This window comes from Amblyomma maculatum, chromosome 2 (genome assembly GCF_055883805.1).
Source record: "Amblyomma maculatum isolate TAMU_Amacu chromosome 2, ASM5588380v1, whole genome shotgun sequence".
Taxonomy (NCBI): Eukaryota; Metazoa; Arthropoda; class Arachnida; order Ixodida; family Ixodidae; genus Amblyomma; species Amblyomma maculatum.
The window spans coordinates 207,068,128-207,096,044 of record NC_139345.1 but is presented as its reverse complement, the minus strand read 5'-3'; the positions used below and the strand labels follow the sequence as shown (position 1 = coordinate 207,096,044).

At 50.2% G+C, this 27,917-nt stretch overlaps 1 pseudogene; it reads left to right on the top strand.

The window, feature by feature from the left end:
• The first annotated feature begins 2,666 nt into the window (after positions 1 to 2,666).
• The window catches only part of LOC146201127 (uncharacterized), a 46,229-nt pseudogene continuing 20,978 nt past the window's right edge, over positions 2,667 to 27,917 (top strand).

Here is a 27,917-nt window from a genome sequence, read left to right as displayed (position 1 = left end):
ATAGGCGCCCACGGATGGCGAGTAATATACTGCGCTGGTTACTGCGCCCGCAGACACGACCACGCACATGGCGAATACCGCACCAGCCACTGGCGCCCCTTGCGGATGACGTCACGTGAATGCCTTCTATACATGTGAAGTCAAGGTCGTTCAGGCATAGCTCGCATGCATTCCTTTGTGGCAGTTGGCTTCCTTCTTATGTATGTCATAACGAAGCCCATGATTCTCCATTTATCTGCTTGCTGGTCAGTGATCAGCTTAGCGATGGGCTTCGAAATTTACTGCCTTGACGTAATACGCATTGCGTAAGAGGGTTATCAAACAGCGGCAGCCTTCCCGTTAAATGACGTCCTACGTGACACTTGCTGCATCACACTTCAAGCAGCCGCAACCTGCGTGGAAACAGGCCTTTCGAAGCGGGCTTCAATGCTCCCCAGATAAATCCGAAGTCATCCGCATACGTGGGTACCACTATACATCACCAGGCAATCTAGCATCCTCCTGCATATGGTTCCAATCCGGGAAGTGCCACTCATACGAATCCTTGGTCTCTGGCTCCAAAGCGATAGAAAAGTAGACCACGTGCTCCACCTCCTCAAGAATACAACACAGCAGATCTCTAAAATGATCCGCCGGGTGGTCAGAAACCGAAAAGGCATGCGGGAAGAAGACACGATCCATCTGGTGCAGGTGCTGGTCATCAGTCGCCTCTCCTATGGACTACCTTACCTCACCCTGCTCCGAAGAGATCTCAACAAAGTAAACGCAATGATACGTGCAGCTTACAGGAACGTGTTAGGCCTCCCACCATACACCTCCAACGTCAAATTGGAAGCTCTTGGACTGCACAACACATTTGAAGAAATTCAAGAGGCGGTCCTCCTGTCCCAAAGGGAACGCCTTCTGTCAACTGAGACTGGCCGGCTCATTCTCAAGCGCGTTGGCTATCCTTCGGACGTACAAGCTATACAGTCAACGACTAACATTCCTGTTCCGTACCGGGCAAGAGTATATGTGTCCCCGCTCCCAAAGAACATGTCTCCAGTCCATAACGAAGGCAGAAGACACGCCCGAGTGAATTATCTTAAACGTGCAGTGGAACGCAGTCCGAAAACTGTCTATGTGGATGCCGCTCTATACGAGCATACACCGAGCGCAGCAGCAGTCTTGGTGGTGGGCTCTTCATACACAGAAGTCTCCAGCATGTCCATCCCGCACTGTACTACCACAGAAGCGGAAGTGGCGGCGATCGTGCTGGCCATTACCTACGGAGACGCGACCAATCGAGAGCTGCACGTAATCACCGACTCACAAGCGGCGTGTCGGCTCCTTCTTGCAGGCAGAATACCTAAAAAATTAGCTCGCTTCACAACTAACCCATTGGCTACAACCTCACAGCTCAAACATCAGATCACTTGGGTTCCGGGCCACTCTGGATTGGAAGGTAATGAGGTCGCGGATAGGCTAGCTCGAGGTCACACAAACCGAGCGGCCACCAATCCCGATCTCACAACCAGCATTCCTGTCCCAGCGACTTACGGCGCGCAACTTAAGTACCTACGGGAACAACGTAGGATTTATCCCCCTCCACACAAGGGTCTAAATGCACAGGAAATGCGGGAATGGAGACAGCTCCAAACCAACACTTACCCCAACCTACATCAATACAAGATAATATTCCCAGAACACTACACAGACATATGCCCTTGGTGCAACGACCAGCCCACCGCCTACCACGTCACATGGGGGTGCACAGGCACCAAACCTCCACACATAAACATGCACCATTCGGAGGCGCAGTGGGAGGCCACTCTGCAATGCTATGATCTAGAGACCCAGCGTAGGCTGGTAACTCAGGCAAGAGCGGCAGCCCAGGCCACTGGGGTCTTGAAATGAAGACTCCACTCACTGCCCCCCCCTTTTTTTTCTTTTTTCTTTTTCCTTTCTCTTTTCTTTTTCTTTTTGAAATAAAGTTCTCTCTCTCTCTCTCTTGCTGCATCACAGAACGTTCCACGTCAGCCGCTGGGGAGGAAAGTGGCGCTGGCGAACGCTCTTGGAATTAGGTTACACGTAACATAAATACCTAAGAAAGATGAAAAAGCCTTCACCGCAGCTCAGTGGTTTAGCACCGGACGCAAACTTCGGATCCCGCCGGCGATATGCGGTTGTTCTCTCCCATATTTTCTAATCACGTTTAGTTATTAATACACATTCATCAAAACAATCTCTCCTTTGTATCAGTGGCTGTTGGCTTCATTCTCATCTGTCTTACCGCAACTGTAAAGTGGAGCGCAATCCAACAGGGAGGGTGGGAGGTGTTTGATAACCCTCTTACGCGAAATGTTACCTCAGGTCAGTCTGAAATGAGACCCTCTATAATTAAACTAATCAGCAAACAATTGTTGGGTAAATGAGGGGTCTCGTTATGTGACGAAAATAAAGATAGCCAACATTCACCGACACCAAGTAAAGCATAGAAGATAATTGTGTGCGTATTGATCATTGTGAAGTAATAGTGTAATAAAAGAAATAATTGATTGAAATGCAGCATGAACAATCTTAAGGGACCGGTGAGATAAAAACCCACGACCTCCGAATTTCCCGCGCACAATGAAACCCATAAATACATGTACAGATCTGCGTGGTTGGCTGACGTTCTTAGCGGGATGGGTTTCCCGGCTGAAGAATTCTGCGCACGCTGTGAACCAAGCAAGCCGTCCCTCACCGGAGGCCACCAGCACGAGGGTGGCGGCGGTGCCCAGGAGCCCGGCCAGCACCAGCCAGCGAGTCAACGTGCGCGCCGAAGACCAACCGCCCCCTTCGGCCCAGGAGAACGTCGGTTGCGCGTTGCATCCGGCCTCAGGATCGCCCAACAGGCGCCGCTTTGCGTTGAGTAAACGTTGATACATCGCCGCCATTGCAGCCGCTGTCTCTTCTTCCTCACTGCCAGGGGGCGCGCTCCTTTCCGCATCGTCATCGTCATTGTAAATGGGACGGCTACCACTAGAGGCGAAAAGCAAGGCGCCCGTGTGCTGTGCGATGTCAGTGCACGTTAAAGAACCCCAGGTGGTCGAAATTTCCGGAGTCCTCCACTACGGCGTCTCTCATAGCCTGAGTTGCTTTGGGACGTTAAACCCCACCAACCAACCAACCATTATCGTCCTCTTTTCTCATTTTATCTTTGTAACGGCCAGATCCAGTACGCGTGATCCCTCCGCACAGAAGAGAAAGGATGCATCAGTGTCAGACGATCAGCTTTGTTTTTTTTTATTCGAAAGCGGTACGAAGCAATGCATAAACAGGTTCGGGGTGCGACCTGATGCCGGTGAACACCTCCGGCAACGCACTCCCTCACCATAACAGGAGTTGGCCACCCTGGTGCAGTAACTGGTCGCAACCTCTCATGATTAGTTACATAAAAACCCGGCCCTCAGTCACCAGCGGCTGCGGAACAACTGACCACGGCGGCGGTCAGACCTGTGACGCAGCAGGGGGTGCTAAGAAATCCTGGCTCCGCTGGACAGGCCGCCATTGGTAACTGACCCTGGCAACGCTTAACGCTAGAACACTAGCTTGTGAAGCTAGTTTAGCAGTGCTGTTAGAGGAACTAGAGGGTATGAAATAGGCTTAGTGAGGTTAGGAGGCCGAATGTGGCATATACTGTACTGAAGGACGGGCATGCACTGTGTTATCGAGGTTTACCGGAGAGGCGAGGTGTAGGTTTCCTTGTCAATAAGTATATAGCAGGTAATATAGATGAATTCTATAGTATTAATGACAGGGTGACAGGCATTGTAATTAGGCTTAATAAGCGGTATAAACTGAAGGTTGCACAGGCCTATGCACCTACATGTAGTTATGATGACCAGGCAGTTGGAAGCTTCTACGAAGATATAAAATCGGCAATGCGTGAAAAGTAAAAACGTTGTATACTGTACTAATGGGCGACTTCAATGCCAAGGTAGGGAAAAAGCAGGCAGGAGACCAGGTGACTATGGCATTGGTTCTAGGAATAGCAGGGGGGGGGGGGGTGCTAGTTGAGTTTGCAGAGCATAATAAGTGAAGTGTCATGAATACCTTCTTCAGCAAAAGGAACAACCGGAAATGGACATTGAAAAGTCCTAATGGGGAGAATAATAATAATATTGACTTCATACTATGTGCAACCCCCGCCATTATGCAAGATGTAGAGGTAATCGGGAAAGTGCGATGCAGTGACCACAGGATGGTGAGGTTCCGAATGAGTCTAAATCTGAAGAAGGAACAAAATAGATTAGTAAGAAAGAAATCCATGAATGAATTAGCGGTGAGGGGCAGGGCAGAAGAGTTCAGAATCTCGCTACAGAATAGATATTCAGCTCTGACCGAGGATCGCGACATTACCCTAGAAACAATAAACAATAATTTCAGAGATATCATAACTGAGTGCGCTGTAGAAGTAGGCGGTAGGATATTTAGAAAGGATACCGGTAAGCTGTCTAAGGAGACGAAAGATTAAAAAATGCCAGAGTATGAAAGCTTTCAATCCAACAGACCAGATAAAATAGGCAGAGATATCAAAACTAATCAACAAGCGCGAGGTGGCCGATATAAGGAAGTATAACATGGAGAAAATTGAGCATGCTGTAAAGAGCGGGGGAAGCGTTAAAACGGTAAAGAAGAAATAGGGCATAGGCAAAAACCAGATGTATGCGCTAAGGGACAAGGCGGGCAACGTCATCACGAATATGGACAAGATACTCAAAGTAGCCGAGGAGTTCTATACAGATCTCTACAGTAGCCAAAGTAGGACCGTAACGAGATTGGCGGTAGGGAAAAACAGTCAGATGTTAAACCAGTGACGAAGGACGAGGTCAAGAAAGCATCATAAACTATGAAAAGGGGGAAATCAGCTGAAGAGGATCAGAGAACTACAGATTTGTTGAAGGATGGGGGGGATATCGTGAAAGAAAAACAGGCAACTCTGTATACGCAGTGCCTGGGTTCCATAGACGATACCGGAACCACTGAAGAATGCAAACATTATCCCTATTCATAAGCAAGGGGACGCTAAGGAGCTTAAAAATTACAGACCAATCAGCTTACTGTCTGTTACGTATAAGGCATTTACTAAGGTAATCGCTAATGGAATCAGGACAACCTTAGACTACAATCAAAAAAGGATCATGCAGGTTTTCGGAAACGGTACTCTACTATCGATCATATCCATACCATCAACCAGGTGATAGAAGAATGCTCAGAATAGCCCTTATACATAGCATTCATTGATTACGAAAAAGCATTTGACTCAGTAGAAACCTCGGCGGGGATGCAAGCATTGCGAAATCAGGGGGTAGACGAGCCGTACGCGAAAGTACAGGAAGATATATATATAGTGGCTGCACAGCAACCATAGTTCTGCATAAAGAAAGTAACAAAATTTCCATAAAGAAAGGTGTTAGGCAAGGAGACACAATCTCCCCAGTACTATTCACAGCTTGCTTAGAGGAAGTATTCAGAGACTTGGAATGGGAGCAGTTAGCAATAAGGGTAGATGAAGAATACCTCAGTAATCTGCAATTTTCTGTTGACATTGCCTTGCTAAGTAACTCGGGGGATGGACTGCAAATAATGATTGATGACCTAGACAGGAAAAGTAGGAAGGCAGGCTTGAAAATCAATATGCAGAGGACTAAGGTAATATTCAACAGCCTCGGGAAGGAACAACAGTTCACGTTAGGTAGCGAAGCACTGGAAGTAGTAGGCGAATATGTCTACTTAGGACAGATAGTAACCGCAGATCCGGACCATGAAAAGAAAATAGCAAGAAGAATAAGATGGGGATGGAGCGCATTTGGCAACAACTCGCCGATTATGACTAGCAGCTTACCGGTATCGCTCAAGAGGAAAGTATACAACAGTTGCATCTTACTTGTACTCACCTATGGGGCTTAAACGTGGAGGCTAACCAAGAAGGGTCTACTTAAGTTGAGGACAATGCAGAGGGCTATCGAACTAAAAATGGTAGGGGTAACATTGAGAGATAGGAAGCGTGCAGAGTGGGTCAGAGAAATAACTCGTCACTGACATTCTAGTGGAAATCAAGAAGAAATGGGCATGGGCAGGACATATGTAGTGCGAAGAGAGGATAACCGATGATCGCTTAGAGTAACAAACTGGATTCCAAGGGAAGGAAAGCGTAGCAGGGGGCGGCAAAAAGTTAGGTGGGCGAATGAGGTTAAGAAGTTCGCAGGGGTCAAGTGGATGCAGCTAGCACATAACCAGGTCAATTGGAGAAGCGTGGGAGAGGCCTTCGCCCTGCAGTGGGTATAGTCAGGCTGATGATGATGAATACTATTCTAGGTTTCGAGCCTTCAGCGTAGCGCTCCGTTAGCCACGTGTTACCCACGTGACGCTGTGACATCACACCCACGTGACACTAGGCGATGTGGGCTAGCAGGAGCTGCCAAAAGCCTGCTAGGAGGACAAAACATCTTTTTTTATTTAGTCAGAGAGAGGGGGGGACCTTCAGTCCAGGTCCCGTTGGCCGTGGCTGCAGTAAAAGCGCGGCGAGCCATCCATTGCTGGCGCTCTGGGCAGGGGTCCTGCGGGGCGGCCTCTCAATCTTCCATGCAGGGTTGGGGGAGAGGGCTTAAAGAAGAGGTAACTTGGCACGCCCAAACCATGTGATAGAGCGTTTCCCGCTCAACGCAATGTCGGCAATCAGGGGAATAAAGGGAGGGGTACCAGAGGTTTAGGGGAAATGGTGTAATAAAGGTATTAGTTTGCAGGCGGCGGCAAGTTGCTGCTTCTTGAGTTGACAAGGTGGGAGAAGGGGGAGGTAATGTACGGCGAGACAGCCTGTAGTATTCAAGCAGTTCTATGTATTGTGGTTTCTAGGTGGGCATTGGCCACCAACCACCGCGGGTTCGAGCGTCGCGCGAGCCGGAGCCCCGATCAGCCGTCACCACGCACCCACTGAAACACCGCAGCGCGCACTCAACCTCCAAAGAGAGGAGAGCACTTCGCTGCAAGGACACAAGCCTCCAAGTTCACAAAGGAGACGTTTATTGAAACGCCATCCTCCAGCGGTACACGCATACACGTACACACATACACATATATACAAACGCACATACACACACATACTCAGTCGCCATGTCCCGGGAGCGCGCGAGGAGCAAGGCTCCCTGAGCGCACGAAGTGACACGGAGTGCGCGCCGCAAGCATGCAAGGGCGTGCTGTGATCTCTCTCTTGCGGTTAACAAACGGTTCCTTTGAGAGAGACCGCAAGGTACGCCTGTCGCGGATCGTTGGATCACGATCGACAGGCTCGAGCTGCGCTCTTAGGTACGACCCGAAGCGGACGAACTCGAGTACACAGTGGTCTGCGTGATCAAAGACCGGCAGACAACAACAGTAGCGTACGCACCTTGCGATGTCTCAGAGGGGTCTCTCCCTGGGCCCCGCTCGGAGAGTCTCCTTGATATCCCTTTATTTCCGCCGCCCCAGTTCAGGTGCTTCCGTTCATTTTGATAGCATATGCCGGGGCAGGCAAAAATCTTTTCCTTACTTCATTATTATTTTATTCAATAAAACCACTTACTACTACTCACTACATATCACGGGTCGCGCGTGCCCGGCGCTCTACTTTTAGGCACGAAGAAACGCGTTTGCTTATCATTATTTAGGGACCCTGAAGCCGGAATTAAATATACTAAGGTAATAAATCTGTAGTGGTCGTTTTTGTGCGTATTCTAGACGAATTAAAGGGGCGAGTGTGCGCGCCGGCGGCCGCCATCATCAGTAAGCTCCAGCTCCAAGACCGCGGCAACACTATCCACATCAAGTGGTTCCCGGCGCACGCGGGAGATTGTGCATCCTCACCGAATCACAACGAGACGGCTCATTCGGCGGCGCGAGAGCTTACCTTCCGCTCCCCCGAGAGGGACCGTTCCGAATGGTGGGTCGAAACAAAAGACCGAATGACCAGTTACGAGGAAGTGACTAAATTTCACCGCCTAGCTCGACGGACAATTCCGCCGCCTCAGGCCTCATTCTCACAGCCGGTGCTTCTCTCCGTCGCGGCGGCACTGGCAGGGGACACCGCACGACGGATGGAGCGGCGCGATGTTCAAACATAAAGGGCCGCCGGACGCCGTCAAATCTGTTCGGGCGGCGCTTCGCCGCTCCCACGTGACTACGTCAGAGCGCTTTTTTTTTCTCCTGCAAGAAAAAAAAAACGGAGGGCGGCTGCCCTCTCTGCAGCGGTGGAAGTCGTGTACTCCGCGTCTGTACGGGGAAAAAAAGCGTGCTGTCTCACGTGCTCGAGCAGCAGTTTGTTGCTAGAAAGCGTTTTCATCTCATCTTTGGTAACGGTACAAACTCCACGCGTACTGCACCAAAAAAAAAAAAAAATGAGTATAATTATAGCAAGTATGTATTAAACAGCAGAAAGTTATGCTCACTCCAATAAAATTATTCTTTGCAATCAGCACCATCACAGAAAACGTAATGAACCATTCTATCGATAAGAGAATTGTTCGCTACAACATGGCAAGATGGTTTTGATACAAGCATTAAAAAATCAAGTTAGAATGGCGCCGACTAAAATAATATTTCACGCAAATCTGTCGGAAGTCGAGGTTATCTGTGACGTCCTGTATATTGCAAAGTTAAATAAAATCGGCATTTTTTGTTAGCCTCTCGTGCTTTGGTGCTTCAGTAGCTGTACGCAACTCCACGCTACTCAAGACTGCTATCAATATAAGCATTGTTCACCAGCAATGAAATGTTCCTGTCGATACCACCATTCGTGATATTGTCACGTAGTGGTGACGAGGTCGACGACACAAATGAAGGGGTCGATGATTGCACTAAAGAAACTCTTTATTTGGTCTGACTTGCGCCCGCAAAAGAACTAAGCAACTCGGCGGCGGCGATAGCAAGCGTGCTCGTCGGTCGTCGGGCAAATAATGCCCGTCACACTCGGCAACTCTCAATTTAAAGGCTGCACCGAACAATCTAGATAACGTCGCAAACAGCTACCAGGGGCCGTATTACAGACGGCTCACACTCACAATCACACTCACACTCACAATCTTCCTATTGGCCAGAGGCAAAACGGTGGGAGTGGCCGTCCTTTACATCATCGACGTCTGCTGTTTACGTCATGAACACACTTGAAGTGGTGACGTCGACTACGGGCCAATTGTTAGCGGGGGATGTGAGCGACGCGAGCCGCTCACAACTCGTTTGTGAGCGCGCTCACAAAGGAAAAATGGCGGCGGTCTATGCGGCGGCCGGCGTTCTCGTGAGGCGGTAGCGGCGGCGCCCCGACGCGATCATCGGCAAAGGACGGTGTACGAAGACTGTTTGACGTGCCGGGCGAGATGTTTCGACGCATGTTGCTACTCGAGAAGGATATAGGACAGTGACTGTGCGACGCGACGAACTGAGATAGGTGTGTGCGGCCGAGTGCGCTGTCTGTGTGGCGGCAGATAATGTGTGCACTGCGCTTTTTCCGAGCTCCTAGTGGCTTCCAAACCGCTACTGGCAACGAGGCGAACATCGGCCTCGCGCAGCCGACACTTCGAAAGCGTTTGCGGCATGCAGCAAGGCGGCGGCGAAGAAAGGCTTCCTTCGTCACGGCAGCATACCGGGCGTCGTCCGGTTTGTCGACGGCCCATCGGGCGTCTACGAGTAGCCTTGTGATGTCCCTGTTTTCAGATATGAGATGCCGACATGATTTGGGCCATGAACCTCCCTACGTGGTATCTTGGCATGATGCTTTCTTCTGGCGGCCTTCTCGGCTGCACACAGGCATGACACAGGCCGAGGAAGGCCTTCTGCGAGGCGTCGAATTCACGACAGTGAGCCGTGCTGCTCTTTGCAAAATAAGTTACGGTAGGCTCCACATGCCTCACATGTATTGCCGTTCTTGGGCTTTTATAAAAGCTGAAACGTAAGACACGTCGTACATTTTTGAAATGCCTACGTAAGAAACGAATATGGGAATGCGTGTGTTTGATGCCTGTATTGAGTAGGAATGGGGCACCATTTATACCGATATGAAGTGCAAGGCTGTCCTTACAGCAGTGCTGCTGAAACTTTCAATCATTCATTGTCTGCACTCCCATGAATGTCATCGTCAGCAAGACCTGGCAATGAGCTACTTGATGCGACTCTTCCATTGTGTCAGCAAGGCTGTTAAAGTTTATGAGGCTGTTGAGGTCGACAACGACGAAGAATGTGGTTAACAGCGTGCCATTTTCGGTTATGCTGGTGAAAGGGGCACCTGTTGGAGACATGGCTGCCAGTGTCATGGCATCCCGGTCCGGACTCTCCATAACGGCTATAGAACAAGGCATACACCTCCACAAGGTTAATGGTGGATAACTGCGTAGGCTTGCTGAAGAGCCGCTTCCAGTGCTTGCAAAAATACTAGACGCTCCTCTACCAGCCAGAGCGTGTAACATGTGCCGTGTTGCATAACTTCTTTGGATGTCTTCCTGCCTGCAGACGAGGAGGGTGCTGTTGGCTTGGACAAGAAAGGGTCACATCTGTGTACCGGCTACTTGGAAGTGGGATCACTATTGCCATGCATACCTCTAGGGAAAAGCCATACAGAATCATGTTAGCCTGTTCCACAGAACCTGCCACCAGAGCTGGCTGGCACAGCTGCCCATGGTGCGGCAACAGCTGCGGCGTCAATGCCAGCACAACAATCGGCTATGATATACCACACGTAGCTGACCAACTCATCGCAGGCAGCCAAGTGCAGCGCCTTCTCGTTTCATGTCTGTGCCAGAAACCTTTGTGATAATGATGAATCTTCTCGAACCTCATCTGTCAAGTCAAATTTGTCTTCGTACCCCCCCCCCCATTCACTGTTGCTTGCAACCGTGCATGTTGGTGTTTGTGTGTGTGCCTGTGTTTGAGTACATAATTAAAGTGTTTCACAACGAGGCAGCAATTGTGATGCCTATCGGAATGGGAAAGTCTCACAGAAGTTTTTTAGAAGTACGTGTATCAACTGTGCCCCTTTATTTTCCTGCAGCGTTTCACACGCTTGAATATGCAGCAGCGAAACCAACTGCCTGCAATAGCACAGGCAGTTATTTGCACGTGCTGCACGATTGTGCTACACAGAGAAGACATACACGAATAATTTTTTAGAGCCTGTAAGCTGGCACTGTACTCATCGCAGGTCTGAAACACTTCAGAAACAAGAAATGAAAGTATTGTGCATAAAACTGCGACTCAGTGGCATGACACAAAATAATAGTTGCTTAATGATTACAGGCTTGCATAGTAGTTGTCATAGGTTTGGCACGTTTCAGAAGCAGGAAACAAAGTATGGCTCTTAACAGTGCAGAAACATGACACAAGTAGTGCTATGTACAATGTTTGCATAAGGTAGTCTCCATTAGTGAACCTTCCAGGACTACAGGCCTGCATATACTGTTAGGACGCATAGAAAGCATTTGCTTAATGCTAAACAGTGTAAAGCTGACAAATTGAATGCATAATATTGCGAGTTTTAGTGCTCACAGTTATTGTAGCGTACGCAGAAAAACATCACATATGCATCAAGAAAATGGTGTGTGGGCAGAAGGTATCGCTCAAAAACAAAGCAACTCAGTCATGAGAACAAAGAAAAAAAAATACAGAGCACACTACAACGAAAGCTACATCGAAAGCCCTGTCACGGTGGCACTGCAGTGAATGAAGGCTTCGGGTTCAGTCACGGCAGGGGTGGAAGCATTCCCATGATCATGTTCTTTCCTAAACTATCCAGCTACATACAAACAGATGATAATACAAGGACAGAGTTTCATTTTGGCCTACACTACATGCTTCACAGTCGTCTTGCATTTCCTAAAGAGAAACAAATAGAACCACGGAGCCTGCACGTTGCACTTTAAGCACTTTTCTCATCGATACTAGTAGGCGCCGACCGAAAACACCTTCGCAAGTTGTCTTTGTCCATTTCGGTGTCAAGCGCTCCATGAAATTTTATCGCTGCAGGCCCTGGACTTCGACTGCATTCTATTAGATTTTCAGCATGCTCACGGCACTTGCACGGTACTTCGATTACCGACGACACTAAAAAAAGCAGCACCTTCTCGGGGAATCAGCTGTTTGCTTGCAGGCCGCCATGTGCACGCCATGACGCCGCCGGCGCACCCTCGCGGCAACAAAAGTTACCTAATAGCAAGTATAACTACACAACTAAGAACGCTTCAACTTGAGCTCAATGTTAATCAATACTAAAAATAGTATCTTGCCAAAATAAACCTTTGTTTGTTTTATTTATTGCGTATTAGTTGCGTCGTGTTAGAAAAAGTTAGGAGACGGTCCCTGCTCAGTTTTGTGCCACACTGTGGCATCAACGTTTGCCGAGGATTCGGGACTACTAGGGCGGAGCCACGCTAAAAGTCGCTGGTAATTGGACGATTTCGCATACTCGTCACGATTGACGTCTCAAGGCTGCGTCACAGCTTCGTAATTTTGACGTCACGCTCACAAACTTGTGAGCGGAGTCCGTAATTCGGCCCCAGCACGGGCTGGAACATTGTGGAAAGACACGCGAGTGGCCGGAACCTTCGAGACAGATCTCGGTGCGTCTTGCGCTACAACAAAACTGATAAAGGTGTGACTCGTGACATCGAGCAGTAACAAACAAAGATTACGGAACTGATAGGCGGTCCAGAATCAGAGTGATAAGCCTGTATGCCGGCGGCTGTTAAAAAAAAAAACAACAAATACTGTTTTGAAGGTTTCGCGGCATTACTCCCCCCTTAAAAAAAAACATCGCCTCGATGTTTCAAAACAAAGAAACTTAAACATAAACACTGCAAAGTTTAAACACCACAGATTCTTTAACTCGCGTAATACGGCTTCAGTCGTACAACATGTAGAATTTCTGGGCGTGTGTGTCGCCGTTGTGATGCTGATGTTCCGTCGGGAATGACTTCATAGTCCAGTGCTCCGACGCGGCGAAGGATTTTGTATGGCCCAAAGTATCGACGCAACAACTTTTCACTTAATCCGCGACGGCGAATTGGTGTCCAAACCCACACTTGGTCTCCTGGATTGTACTCTGCGTGGCGTCGTCGTAAATTGTATCGTCGGCTGTCGGTGCGCTGTTGGTCTTTAATACGCAGCCGTGCGAGTCGTCGGGCTTCCTCTGCACGCTGCAGGTAGGCGGCGACGTCAAGGTTGTCTTCGCTGGTTACGTGCGGCAGCATTGCGTCGAGCGTCGTCGTGGGCTCCCTGCCGTACACAAGCTTAAACGGGGTTGCTCTGGTCGTCTCCTGGACTGCCGTGTTATACGCGAAGATAACGTACGGCAAGATGGCGTCCCAGGTCTTGTGTTCAGCGTCGACGTACATAGCGATCATGTCCGCGATCGTTTTGTTCAGGCGCTCCGTAAGGCCATTGGTCTGGGGATGGTACGCAGTTGTTCGTCGATGGCTTGTGTGACTGTATTCCAGGATGGCTTGCGTCAACTCTGCCGTAAACGCCCTTCCCCTGTCCGTGATGAGCACTTCTGGGGCGCCGTGTCGCAAGAGAATTTGTTCGACAAAAAATTTGGCGACTTCTGCCGCGGTACCATTTGGTAGTGCTCTTGCTTCGGCGTAACGGGTAAGGTAGTCAGTGGCCACGATGATCCGCTTGTTACCCATAGCCGAAGATGGAAAGGGGCCGAGGAGATCCATCCCAATTTGTTGAAAGGGCAGGATTGGGGGCGGAATCGGGTTTAGTAGTCCTGCTGGTCTGTTCGGCGGCGTCTTGCGTCGTTGGCACTCACGACACGTCTTCACGTAGTGGGCAACTTCGGCAGGCAGTCGCGGCCAGTAATACTTCTCCTGGATTCGACGCAACGTGCGCGCAAATCCGAGGTGGCCTTCTGTGGGCTCATCGTGCAACGCCTGCAGAATTTCTTGCCGAAGGGTTTTAGGCACTACGAGAAGCTCCGCGGTCTTGTTTGGTGCGAAGTTCTTCACGAGGAGGCCATTGCTTAACGTGAAGGATGATAAATGTCGCCTGAACACACCAGGAGGGGAAGCGGTCTTTCCTTCCAAGTAATCGGCTAGCGCTTTTAGCTCAGGGTCTGATCGCTGTTGTTCTGCGAAACTGCTGGCGCTTACCGGTCCCAAAAAGGCGTCGTCGTCATCGTCCTTCGGGGGAGCATCGACCGGAGCGCGGGATAAGCAGTCTGCGTCGGAATGCTTCCGGCCCGACTTATAGACTACAGTCATGTCAAATTCTTGAAGTCGTAGGCTCCATCTGGCAAGGCGGCCGGAAGGATCTTTCAAATTAGCCAGCCAGCAGAGCGCGTGATGGTCGCTTACCACCTTGAATGGTCGGCCGTATAGGTATGGACGAAACTTAGAAGTGGCCCAGATGATTGCAAGGCACTCCTTCTCGGTCATCGAGTAATTGACTTCGGCTTTTGTGAGGGATCTGCTAGCGTAGGCGATTACTTTCTCCTGTCCAGCACTCTTCTGGACAAGAACGGCTCCTAGGCCCACACTGCTCGCGTCGGTGTGAATTTCGGTCTCGGCGTTTTCATCAAAGTGGCCAAGTACAGGAGGGCATTGCAGGCGGCGCTTACGTTCGTCGAAGACTTCTCCTTGCGGCGCTTCCCATTTAAAAGGTACGTCAGCCTTTGTAAGCTGCGTCAACGGTTCGGCGATCCGCGAAAAGTTTCTGACAAATCGTCGATAATAAGCGCACAGCCCAAGGAATCGGCGCACAGCTTTCTTGTCGGCAGGCGGTGGGAATTGTGCGATTGCAGCTGTTTTCTCCGGGTCTGGGCGAATACCGTCCTTGCTAACGATGTGACCTAGGAACCGGAGTTCTTCGTAGGCGAAGTGACACTTCTCTGCTTTTAGCGTTAGTCCCGATGACTTGATGGCTTCCAGCACTGTCTGTAGTCGTTTTAGGTGGTCTTCAATGTTTGACGAGAAGACAACAACGTCGTCCAAATATACCAAACAAATTTGCCATTTCAAGCCTGCCAGGACTGTGTCCATTACTCGTTGAAACGTGGCTGGTGCGGAGCAGAGGCCAAATGGCATCACTGTCACGAAATCGGCGCCCATTTTCATCAATGTTACAGCGCTAGGCGCGCGCGGCGTCGCGTGGAGAGCATGGAGAGAAAAGCCCCTTCCCCGCGCGGGAGAGCGCGTAGCTTTGTACGCGTGGCCGTGACCCTCTTCCCCATTGCCCGGGGAGGACGGTGGTTCATCGGCCTGGAATGTGCCAGGCCTTTCGAGAAGGTTCTATGGGACCTGGCCAATGACGACGCGTGGCTCGACGGGAGGAGAAGAGGGAGCTATAACCAGCGAAGCTATGTGTGTGTGCGCGCTAGCTTTGGCGCATGTTAACAAACAGACGCGGCGCGCCCTATTTAAAGCGACCGCGCCGCTTGTTGAGTCAGTCAGTCAGTCAGTTCGTCCGTGTTTTGTGACGTATTCGCCTGTGCTTCGGCTGGACTCCCGGGGATCACCCGCTGCTGGCAAGCCCACGGACTTTCAAGGGAGCGGCGCTCGTCTCGTATGGCGGCCACATCGCGACTCTTGAGGCGTCGGACTGCAACAGTGCCCGGTGAACAATTTGGTGTTTGTCTATGTACTCTCTCGTGTTTCATCTGTTGTAAAGCCTCTACGTTATTGGATACCTGTGTAATTGCATGCTTAGCGTTTGTATTCTGTGAACCTCTCGCCTGTTATATTTCAAGTGACCTTGTGTATTCCTTTGTATCGTCTCTTGCTGTGCATAAATTGTGTTTTGTTTGTTACTTCTGACTCCGATCCTTACTCTGGTTTGAACCGGCGACCGCTGGGCACCAAACGACCACCCCCTTCTGTCATTACAAGGTAGTTGAATTCCGGCTGAGCTTGCCACGCAGGTCGAGGGCATCTCCTTCGCGACCGGAACAGCTATCCCCACTCACTCTAAGGGTGTCTGGGAGTGTGCGCCCGTTACGGCGCATCGTTAATAATATCCCCCTAATTATTAACGGGTGACAATTATTCTGGCGTCCGTGACAGGACGTTTGGTGCACTCAAGCTCAGAGGACGGAGAACGAGTTGGAAGAGTTTACGAAGAGGTCGTAAACGGTGCAGCAGCAGAGCGATAGCAAGAGGTACCGCGCTGAAGCGGTTGTGTAAGGTCCATTGAGAGTGCTATGTGTTAGCATTAGGCAGTTCAGATTGAAGATGAATCTCAAGGAGATTATTGCGTTGGGCCTAGAGAAAGGTCTCAAAGGAGCTGAACTGCGGGAATGGGTGGACCGAAAAGAAAGAGAGGTTCGAGAAGAGGCTGAGAAAGAAAGAGAGAGAGAATGGCAGAGGAAACAAGCAGAGGCAAAGAGACAAGAAGAAGAACGAGAGAAAGAATGGCTCAGGAAACGAGCAGAAAGAGAGAAGGAATGGCTGCAGAAGCAGGCCGAAAAAGAGAGAAAATGGAACAAGCGTAGGCTTGAGAAAGAAAGAGAATACTTAAAAGAGAGAAATATCCTTCTGAAGAAGCTGGCTGAGGTTCGGCGTTTGAAAGGTATTACCGAGCCTCCGGAAGTTACCTTTCCTTATATTAGGATGTACAGGGATACAACCGATTCGTCGACAGCCACCGGTGCTGTAGAAAATAGCTCCAGCAGCCAGAATGAGGAGCTTTCAAATAGCAGTCAGCACGAAAGCTTGGATGAAGGTGACAGTGCACATCCTAACCTTGAGGATTCAGAAATGGAAGAAAGCGAAGACTGCACTGCGATGAAAGAATTCAAAGAAAATTTTGAGGAACAAGAAGTAAAAAAATGTGAAGAGAAAGAATTCCCAGTTGAAAATGAGTCCTGCTTTGAGAAAGTACGACTGGAGGTCGTGAAGAAAAGAAAGAAAATGAAAAGGATTAAAGGAGAACGAAGTTCTCAAAAAGACGCTCCTTTCAGACAGCAATGTTCTGATTATGCGGGTAAAACCGGATCAAACGTTTCTCGGCCAAAGGTGCGAATAAAAGTGAAAATGGAAAGAAACAACTTCAAACCTGCCAAGTCAGGTGAAATGGAGCCGGAAAAGTCAAGAAGAAAGAAAAGGAAGAAGTTACTGAAGGACTTGAAGCGCAAGGAGAACAGCTCAAACAGAGAAGAAACTGGGCGGCCGGCACGGAATAATATTAGGCCTGCAGGCAACATTTCTCTCCGCGAGCGTCCTGTTGGGAGCCTCAGATACAAGGGCCAAACTACTTCTGATCGGCAAACAGACAATATAAGGAAGCTCAAAGCGCGAATGAGGAAGAACAGCAGGACACGCGTCAGAAAGAAGTACCAGTGCTTCGTAAGAAAGAGAACTGGCGTGCTAGGTAGTTTGAGAGGAGCTCACCTGTTCGAAGGAAGAGCCACAAGCCGTTTTTGGAAGTATAGGCGAAAGCATGCCGTGGGTTTGTGCGCTTCGCATTTGAAGAGCTGTGTGTTGTTGATTCTTTTGTGTATCTGACGACAGCGTGGTGCTATGTTTGTGAACATCATGGCATTGATGTGTGAATTTTGTAATGTGTTATTGCAGTTTGTGAAATCTGTGCAATGTGTGTGTTGTGGACATTTGCCCCATATACTTGTGAGCGCATGCATGTGCGCGCGATGTTCGTGGTTATTGTGAATATTGTGGGACAATATTCTTTAAGGGAGGGGCAGTGTCACGAAATCGGCGCCCATTTTCATCAATGTTACAGCGCTAGGCGCGCGCGGCGTCGCGTGGAGAGCATGGAGAGAAAAGCCCCTTCCCCGCGCGGGAGAGCGCGTAGCTTTGTACGCGTGGCCGTGACCCTCTTCCCCATTGCCCGGGGAGGACGGTGGTTCATCGGCCTGGAATGTGCCAGGCCTTTCGGGAAGGTTCTATGGGACCTGGCCAATGACGACGCGTGGCTCGACGGGAGGAGAAGAGGGAGCTATAACCAGCGAAGCTATGTGTGTGTGCGCGCTAGCTTTGGCGCATGTTAACAAACAGACGCGGCGCGCCCTATTTAAAGCGACCGCGCCGCTTGTTGAGTCAGTCAGTCAGTCAGTTCGTCCGTGTTTTGTGACGTATTCGCCTGTGCTTCGGCTGGACTCCCGGGGATCACCCGCTGCTGGCAAGCCCACGGACTTTCAAGGGAGCGGCGCTCGTCTCGTATGGCGGCCACATCGCGACTCTTGAGGCGTCGGACTGCAACAGTGCCCGGTGAACAATTTGGTGTTTGTCTATGTACTCTCTCGTGTTTCATCTGTTGTAAAGCCTCTACGTTATTGGATACCTGTGTAATTGCATGCTTAGCGTTTGTATTCTGTGAACCTCTCGCCTGTTATATTTCAAGTGATCTTGTGTATTCCTTTGTATCGTCTCTTGCTGTGCATAAATTGTGTTTTGTTTGTTACTTCTGACTCCGATCCTTACTCTGGTTTGAACCGGCGACCGCTGGGCACCAAACGACCACCCCCTTCTGTCATTACAAGGTAGTTGAATTCCGGCTGAGCTTGCCACGCAGGTCGAGGGCATCTCCTTCGCGACCGGAACAGCTATCCCCACTCACTCTAAGGGTGTCTGGGAGTGTGCGCCCGTTACGGCGCATCGTTAATAATATCCCCCTAATTATTAACGGGTGACAATCACCTTGAACTCATAAAGGCCGTCCGGTGTGATGAATGCGGTCTTCTCGCGATCTCTTTCGTCGACCTCAATTTGCCAATATCCGCTCTTCAGGTCCATCGTTGAGAAGTACCTTGCATTGCAGAGCCGGTCGAGAGTATCGTCGATGCGGGGAAGCGGGTAGACATCCTTCTTCGTTATGCTATTCAAGCGGCGGTAATCAACGTAGAAGCGAAGTGTGCTGTCTTTCTTCTTGACCAAAACGACTGGTGCCGCCCAGGGGCTGTTCGAGGGCTGGATTACGTCATCACGCAGCATTTCCTCAACTTGATCGCGAATGGCCTGGCGTTCTCGCGGCGATACACGATAAGGGCTTTGGCGCAGAGGTCGGGCGTCTTCGTCCGTTATAATGCGGTGCTTGGCCAGTGGTGTTTGTCGTACCTTCGATGATGACGAGAAGCACTCCCCGTAGCTTCGAAGAAGACTGAGAATCTGGTCTTTCCTGCTGTGGGTCAATGCCCGGTTGATGTCAAATTTGGACTGACGGAATTGGTCCGGTGCGTCTTCCAGCGTTTGGTCGTGGAGGGCGAATACATCTTTGAGGTCGGCTAATTCGTCGAGAAAAGCGATCGTCGTGCCCTTGTTGAGATGCCGGTATACTTCGGTGAAGTTTGTTACCAGCACCTGAGCTTGACCTCTCCGGAATTTCGCGATGCCTCTTGCGATGCCGACACCTCGTTCTAAGAGCAATTGGATATTTCCTTCGACGATGCCTTCAGCGGTTTCGATGTTTGCGCTACCTACGCAGACTGCGATGCTTGATCGGGGCGGGACGGTCAATTCTTCATCGAGGACGTTTAGAGCGATGTGTTGCATCGACGTCGTCGTAGCAGGAATGGCTTTGTCTGCAGAGAGCTTGATGAGCTTGGATCGCAGGTCGATGATAGCCCTATGTTCATTTAGGAAGTCCATGCCTAAAATCACGTCGCGGGAGCACTGCTGCAAGACCACAAAGCTAGTGAGGTAAGTAGCCCATTTACGGTTATTCTTGCAGTGCATCGTCGCGATGGAGTAATCAGGTCGCCACCTGCGGTGCGAATCAGCGGGCCATCTCAAGCGGTGGTAGCTTTTCTGAGCTGAGAGGCTAACGGTCCACTAATGACTGAATAGTCAGCTCCGGTGTCTACTAGGGCAGTGACTGTGACCGTCGACATCAACTTCGAGGTCACTTGTTCGCGTCCTCGCATTGCACGTGGGCCTTAGTGTCCGATCTCGGCTCCGTCGTTTCTTCAGGTCATGTCCGGGGCATACTGTTGTTACTTCGCTGGGCGGCGGTGTCTGCTTGCACTCTGGTCGTGTTGTCGTCGATGTCGTCGTGTGGAGCGGCGATGAAATGGTTGCGTCGTCGTTAGTGGTCGTCGGCGGCGGAGGATCTTCGTCTTTTCGCCGTTTAGCAACCTCACCTCCACAGGTTGCTGCCTTTAGTTTCCCCTAGGGGGCTTGGGGACCTTCCGCGCACGCTATCATCATAGTTACGTCCTGGCGACGCAAAGCGGGCCCTGTACGGCGATGTAGACCTGAATCGACGGCTTGGTGGCGCAATCTCACCGCTACGCAGATAGTTGTCGATTTCTTACGGTCGTTCACCTGGGCGTGGTCGTGGAGCGTCGACTGCAAATCCGCGGAGACCGATTCGTCGGTACGGGCAGTGCCACAGAATGTGGCCGGCCTCACCGCAGCGGAAGCATAATGGCCGGTTGTTCGCTGTCCTCCATGCGTCGCACTTCCTGGGGCTTGTTGGTCGTTGGTAGGCTTGGCCGGCGGGAGCCAAGGGGCGGTTTTCAGGAACAGGCCGGTAGCGGCGAGGGCTCGGAAAGTCATCACGTCGGGGCGGAGGACGACGTAATGCACCAGCATAGTTCATCGCTGTTGCCTCTTGTGCTGGAACAGTCGCAGCCGTCGCTTCAGGAACGCCCAGCGCCTGCTGGACTTCTTCACGGACGACGTCCGCGAGCGTCGCCACCTGGGGTTGTTGCGATGATGGCTGCATTCGGCGGAGCTCCTCTCGCACGATCTCCCGGATGAGGTCACGAAGGTTCTCTCCACTTGCAGATGCGCTGGGGTAGTGGCTTGAGTAGTCTGGCTGAAGTGGCCGCTCGTAGTGGCGCATCCGGGTGTACAACGTCTTCTCGATGGCAGACGCTTCCGTTTCAAATTCCGCCACTGTTTTTGGCGGATTTCGGACAAGATTTTCAAAAAGCGATTCTTTGACACCTCGCATTAAAACTTTGACTCTCTCACCTTCAGTCATGTTAGGGTCGGCGCGGCGAAAGAGGCGCTTCATCTCCTCAACGTACGCCAGGACAGACTCGTTAGGAAGTTGCAGTCTTGACTGAAGAAGGGCCTGGGCTTTTTCCTTTCGGACGATGCTTGAAAAGGCAGTCAGAAACGCTTCCTTGAAAGTCTCCCAATCCTTCATAGTTGCCTCATGATTTTCGAACCAAACTCGGGCATGTCCTTGAAGAACAAAGTAGACTTGCCTAAGTTTCGAGGCGTCATTCCAGCCGTTGAAATCTGCCACATGGTCGAAAAGGTCCATCCAATCTCCCGCATCTTCATCCGGTAGTCCATGGAAGCAGGGTGGCTCCCGGGGTTGGACGAAAATAACCGGTGATGTATGCTGGGCCACTGTCAGCGTCGACGCCTTCCGAGGTCGAATGGGGTCGAGCAGCAGACCGTGTTCGGGTTTTAGGCCTTGAAGTCGGTGGCTGGCTAGGTTACCTGTAGGCTGGTCTTCCAGGGCGACAGGAACACGGCTTGGGTCTTCGCTTGAAGGAACAAAGGCAGCACCTCCACCAGATGTCACGTATTGGTGACGAGGTCGACGACACAAATGAAGGGGTCGATGATTGCACTAAAGAAACTCTATTTGGGCTGACTTGCGCCCGCAAAAGAACTAAGCAACTCGGCGGCGGCGATAGCAAGCGTGCTCGTCGGTCGTCGGACAAAGAATGCCCGTCACACTCGGCAACGCTCAATTTAAAGGCTGCACCGAACAATCTAGATAACGTCGCAAACAGCTACCAGCACGGGCTGGAACATTGTGGAAAGACACGCGAGTGGCCGGAACCTTCGAGACAGATCTCGGTGCGTCTTGCGCTACAACAAAACTGATAAAGGTGTGACTCGCGACATCGAGCAGTAACAAACAAAGATTACGGAACTGATAGGCGGTCCAGAATCAGAGTGATAAGCCTGTATGCCGGCGGCTGTTAAAAAAAAACAACAAATACTGTTTTGAAGGTTTCGCGGCAATATTAAGGTAGCGCTTAATATTTCGCTATCACCTGCAAGTGCCAGCCAAACGGCTTCAAAAGCTGTGGCTTCCTCTTGAAACGCAGTTTCGTCACAGCTTTTTTTTTTTAAGGGTTCTCTGTCTTGCGCGGAGATTGCGACCTTTTCTTACATTTTTTTCCCCCATTGATATGCTTTTTCTTTACTTGCTTTCTTAGACTTCCTCCCCTTGACGAAGTTTTCTTGCCGCGGCATTTACCCGCTGTTTCCATTTTTTTTTCTCTCTCTTTTGTTTGTTCACTTTTCTCCTCTGCTCCTTTCCTCATCTCGCCCATTACCTCTTCCTTTCCCTTCTTCACCTGTGCAGCAGTCGTTTTGACTTCTTCGCCTGCCTAGCCAGCAGGTTTTCCGTCCATCTAAATCTTTACTGCCTCGAACTCCGTACTTGTTTTTGGTTCTGGTTGTGTCTATATAATGGCTCTTAGCTCAACTTGTGAGCCACATGCTTTACATGATTTCAATTTGTCAAGAACCTGTTCTGCGTTTGGATCGACTTAGGTTGGCGAGAAAAACTACCAGATTAACTCTTTGCAACGAGGTACCATTTGCGTAGCTCCAAAATGAAAGGAATGAAATTCCAAATCTACTACTTGAAAATAGTGCTACCTCAGCATCTCAGGAATAAAAAATTCCCCGTCTCTTATGTTCCGCTTTAAGTGTCGCGACTTCTCGCAGCAGTTCAGAGTTGGAACGCCTTCTTATGTCAGCCTCAGTACAAACACCGTACGTACTACGGAACAACAAATGGGTACGGATATATAGCAAGCCAGTATCCAAGCTCAGCATAAATGCGCACATCCATAATATTATTCATGGCAGTCAGCGAAATAGAAGAAATCTATAGGAACATATATCAATAAAGGAATGGGTCGACAGAACTTGCAAGATTTCTTTTGATACACCCATTCAAACATACAACTGAAATATCGTAAAGTTTTGCAGGAGGTCGTGTTTAGCTGCGACACCCGGTGCCAAAAAAAGAAGAAAGAAACGGCATCTGTTGTCTCTGTCAGCGCGCGCTTCGCGGGGCACCAAACAGGAGGGCAACCACCGCTTTTCTCTCTCGCTCTCTCTCTCTCTCTCTCTCTCTCTCTCTCTCTCTCTCTCTGTGTGTGTTCGCGCACCGGCGTTAAAGTGCTCACTTTACTACCGTCTGCATGCGAGCCCGCGATGGCCGCGTGGCCGCTCCGCCAGCTCTCGCTCGGTCGCGACACGCAAGCCGTGACGTAGAGTCACGTGAGAGAAGCGAGCGCGCTCACTGGTCTGTCTTTCGTGGGGCGGAGTCCGCCGCTCGCCGGACCGGCGGCGCCTTGGAGCAACCCCACGGCGCCGGCCACCCGATTTCTGGGAGTACTGGCACCATTAACTCCCCTTCTCGGGCGAGCGCCGGCGCCACGGAGGCGACGGAGGAGAGAAAAACCGGCTGTGAGAATGACGCCTCACCCGGCACTCAGTCGGGAGGAGGCGGTCATCATAAGGCAAATGCAAACCGGGTCACTCCTAGCCCCGGCCATCCTCCAATCAGACATCTACACGAGTGATATGTGCAGTGTATGTAAAGTAGGTCCGGCGGACCAATGGCACATCATGCGGGACTGTGCCAGGTTCCCGACCGAATCTGCATCCAGGACATACCCGCCGGAACTTCAAAGGGCTGTGCAAAATACAGACAAGGACATTCAACTATGGGCCGTCCAGCAGGCCCGGGGTGCGCTCGAAAAGCACAAGCCTCACAACACACCACAAGCGGGCCTAATGAGGTAGTGCAGAGTAGGACATAACCCCGGGTCGACGCTTGGCCAGCGTCACGACGCTTTAACTCGCCATTTGCCGGCTCCTTAATAAAGTTATACATACATACATACATACATACATACATACATACATACATACATACATACATACATACATACATACATACATACATACATACATACATACATACATACATACATACATACATACATACATACATACATACATTCATACATACATACATTCATACATTCATACATACATACATACATACATACATACATACATACATACATACATACATACATACATACATACATACATACATACATACATACATACATACATGAAATAAAAACTTCTGCGTGGACACTGCGATTTACAAACAGCTTCTTTAATGCTCTTGGCGAGAGCTCGCGACCAATTACAGCGACACCCCACTGGCTCTTCATATCCACCCCCTTCTCGTTGACATCAGTTGGGCTTTCTGTATTCTCTCTCTCATTTGGGCTCCCCCTAGTGACGTGGGCGAGACAGGATGCGTTATGGTGCCGTCCTCACCTATTGTTCTAATTTTTCCCTTGTACACCGGCATGTGCGGAGTTGAAGGGGGATCAGAGGAGCATCGTTTTTGATCGCCAACAGCTTCGGTGTTCGTAGAACTACACTCTAAGAAAAAAAAGGACTAAACGGTTTAGTAAGGTTAGTCCTTTTGGGGACCAACTGGTTTGTCATAACCAGTAATCCTTTTGGGGACCAACTACAAGTGGATAAGCATTTAGTCTCCAAAGAAAGAACTGTAGGAGAAGGAACGATTGCTCCTTGCAGATGCTCCCCAAGAGACTAACATCTGATCCTCGAAAATGGTCCTAAGGAGAGCACATGTTACTCCCTTAAGGACTAACAGTTGATCCTCGAAAATCAGACTAAGCAGAGCACATGTACTCTCTCAAAGATTAACTGTTGGTCCACAGAAATGATCTCTGGGAGTGCAAATATTACTCTCTCGGGATTAACTCAATCCTCAGAAATGAACCTTGGGAGGGCAAATATTACTCCCCCAAAATTAACTTAAATGCCTCTGTATTTAATTGGATCGAAGATTTCCTTACTAACCGCTCCCAGTTTGTTCTCGCTGACGATTACTCTTCCAGCTTCACCCCTGCTCTCTCCGGTGTACCCCAAGGTACCGTACTTAGTCCTCTTCTTTTCCTTATTTATATTAATAACCTACCTGCTGCATCTCTTCCAATATCCGCCTTTTCGCCGATGACTGTGTTATTTACCGTCCCATACATAACCCTACTGATAATTTGGCTCTTCAGGCCAATCTGGCCAAAGTTGAGGAATGGTGTCGAAATTTTTAATGACCCTAAATGTTAACAAGACGGCCCTAATTACCTTCCACCGACGCCAACACTATTCTTCGTACAACTACTTACTAAACGGAACTATTATTTCATCGGTATCTTTTTTGAAATATTTAGATGTCACAATTTGGCAGTGATCTTACATGGCATTCTCACGTTAGATCCGTTACTAACGATGCTAACCACACACTTGGCTTTCTTCGGCGTAACCTAGCTCAGGCACCTTCTTCTGTTAAACATATAGCTTATGTAACTCTTGTAAGGCCCAAATCGGAGTACGTATGCGCATTGTGGGACCCGCATCTTCAAAACCTGATATCTACCATAGAGTTAACATAAAACTGTGCAGATAGATTTATCTTCTCTGACTATTCTCGTAATACTAGCTCCACTAATCTAAAAGCTAATGCTGGTCTCCTAAGCTTGCAAGCACGCCGTAAAATATCTAGACTGTAATAGGGCGTTTATTGAAGCTCAGATGGAGAGCTGTGAGGACAGGACCTTGCAACGGCGAGCCCAGCGTACTTCGTCTTCGTCGCACAACGCACAGGTGCATGTCGATGGCGATGACTATCACAGTACATTTTCCCCCCGGGTAAAAAAAAGGAGCCATCCTGGCGACTTATGGCGCGGAAAGCACAGCGGGGTCATAGAATGGCTTCAATCGGTTCACGTGAACTGTTTCACGACCACGGCGACGCAAGTCCGCAGAGGGCGTGACGGGCTCAACTACGTAGTTGACTGCAGATGTTTGCTGGAGGACCCTATATGGCCCGTGGTAGCGAGCAAGAAACTTCTTTGAAAGGCCAGGGGTTGTGGAGGGCACCCAGAGCCACACCAGTGTGTCCGGGAGATATGGCGAAGATTCGCCGGTATCACGGAGGTATTTTTGTTGCCACTGATTTTCTGTTGTGAGAGAGCGGGCGAGCTGACGGCATTCTTCTGCGTACGTGACGGCATCGGATAGCGGGGAAGATTCGGAAACGTCAGGGCGGTAGGGAAAAAGTGTGTCCATAGTACAGGGTGGCTCGCGCCCGTAAAGGAGAAAGAATGGAGAGAATCCAGTAGTGGCCTGTGTCGCGGTGTTATATGCGTAAGTAACAAACGGTAGAACTTGGTCCCAATTGGAATGGTCGGTGTTCACGTACATAGCCAGCATGTCACCGAGAGTGCGGTTAAAACGTTCTGTCAGTCCATTCGTCTGAGGGTGGTACGAGGTAGCGGTGCGGTGTATGATGCGGCATTCTTTCAGGAGAGCCTCAAGAGCGTCTGATAAGAAAACGCGTCCGCGGTCACTGAGCAGTTCGCGAGGGGCACCATGGCGAAGAACCAGGTTTTTCAGAATAAAGGCAGCCACGTCGCGTGCGGAAGCAGAGGGCAATGATGATGTCTCAGTGTAGCGGGTTAGATGATCCACTGCCACGATAATCCAGCGGTTGCCAGCTGAAGTTGTAGGAAGGGGACCGTATAGATCTATGCCGACACGATCAAACGGACGGGCAGGACAGGGCAACGGCTGCAACGAAGCAGAGGACTTGAGAGGAGTTTTTCGGCGTTGGCAAGACTGGCAGGAGCGGACAAAATGGCGGACAAAGCGGTTCATTCCACGCCAGAAGAAGCGTAGACGCAAGCGCGTGTAGGTTTTCAACACTCCGCCGTGGGCGCACTGGGGATCAGTATGGAAAGCAGCACAAATTTCGGCGCGGAGATGACGGGGGATGACTAAAAGCCACTTCCTTCCGTCGTGAAGATAATTGCGGCGATAGAGCAGCCCGTCACGAATTGAAAAATGGTGAGCTTGGCGGGCAAGCGCCCGAGACAGACGACCTGGAGAGTGACTTGAAAGAAAGTCCAGAAGTGTAGATATCCACGGGTCGCGCCGCTGTTCCGTGGCCATGTCAATAGTGGCAAGCGAAGACAAATCGTAGGCGCAGATCTCATCAGGCAACGAAGAGGGAGGCAGCGGTGAGCGCGAAAGAGCGTCCGCGTCAGTATGCTTGAGGCCTGAGCGATATATGACACGAATGTCATACTCTTGGAGGCGAAGAGCCCAGCGAGCAAGGCGGCCGGACGGGTCCTTGAGGGACGCCAGCCAGCACAGAGCGTGATGATCAGTGACCACATAAAATGGTCGGCCATAGATATACGGACGGAATTTGCCGATGGCCCAAATAATGGCCAAGCATTCTCTTTCCGTAACAGAATAATTGGACTCTGCCTTGGTCAAGGTGCGGCTTGCGTACGCCACCACATAGTCTCGGATACCAGGTTTGCGTTGGGTGAGAACGGCGCCTATCCCAATACCGCTAGCGTCAGTGTGAATCTCAGTTGGCGCATTCGGGTCGAAGTGGCGGAGGATGGGAGGCGAAACCAAAAGACGGCGTAAAGTGTTGAAGGCGTCATCACAAGCAGGTGTCCATGCGGAGAGGTCGGAGCTACCGGAGAGGAGCTGGATGAGAGGAGCAATAATAGAGGCGAAATTTAAGATGAAGCGGCGAAAGTAGGAGCATAGGCCAATGAAACTTCGTAGCTGCTTCAGTGATTTTGGGCGTGGGAATTCGGCAACTGCACGAAGTTTGGTGGGATCGGGAAGAATGCCATCCTTAGAAACGACATGACCTAGAATTGTTAGTCGGCGAGCAGCAAAGCGGCACTTCTTCAGATTCAGTTGGAGGCCGGCGGTAGCGAGACAAGTGAGAACGTCCTTCAGTCGGAGCAGGTGGGATTGAAAATCGGTAGAAAAGACTACGATATCATCGAGATAGCAAAGACAGGTTCGCCACTTGAATCCACGAAGCACAGTGTCCATGAGGCGTTCAAATGTGGC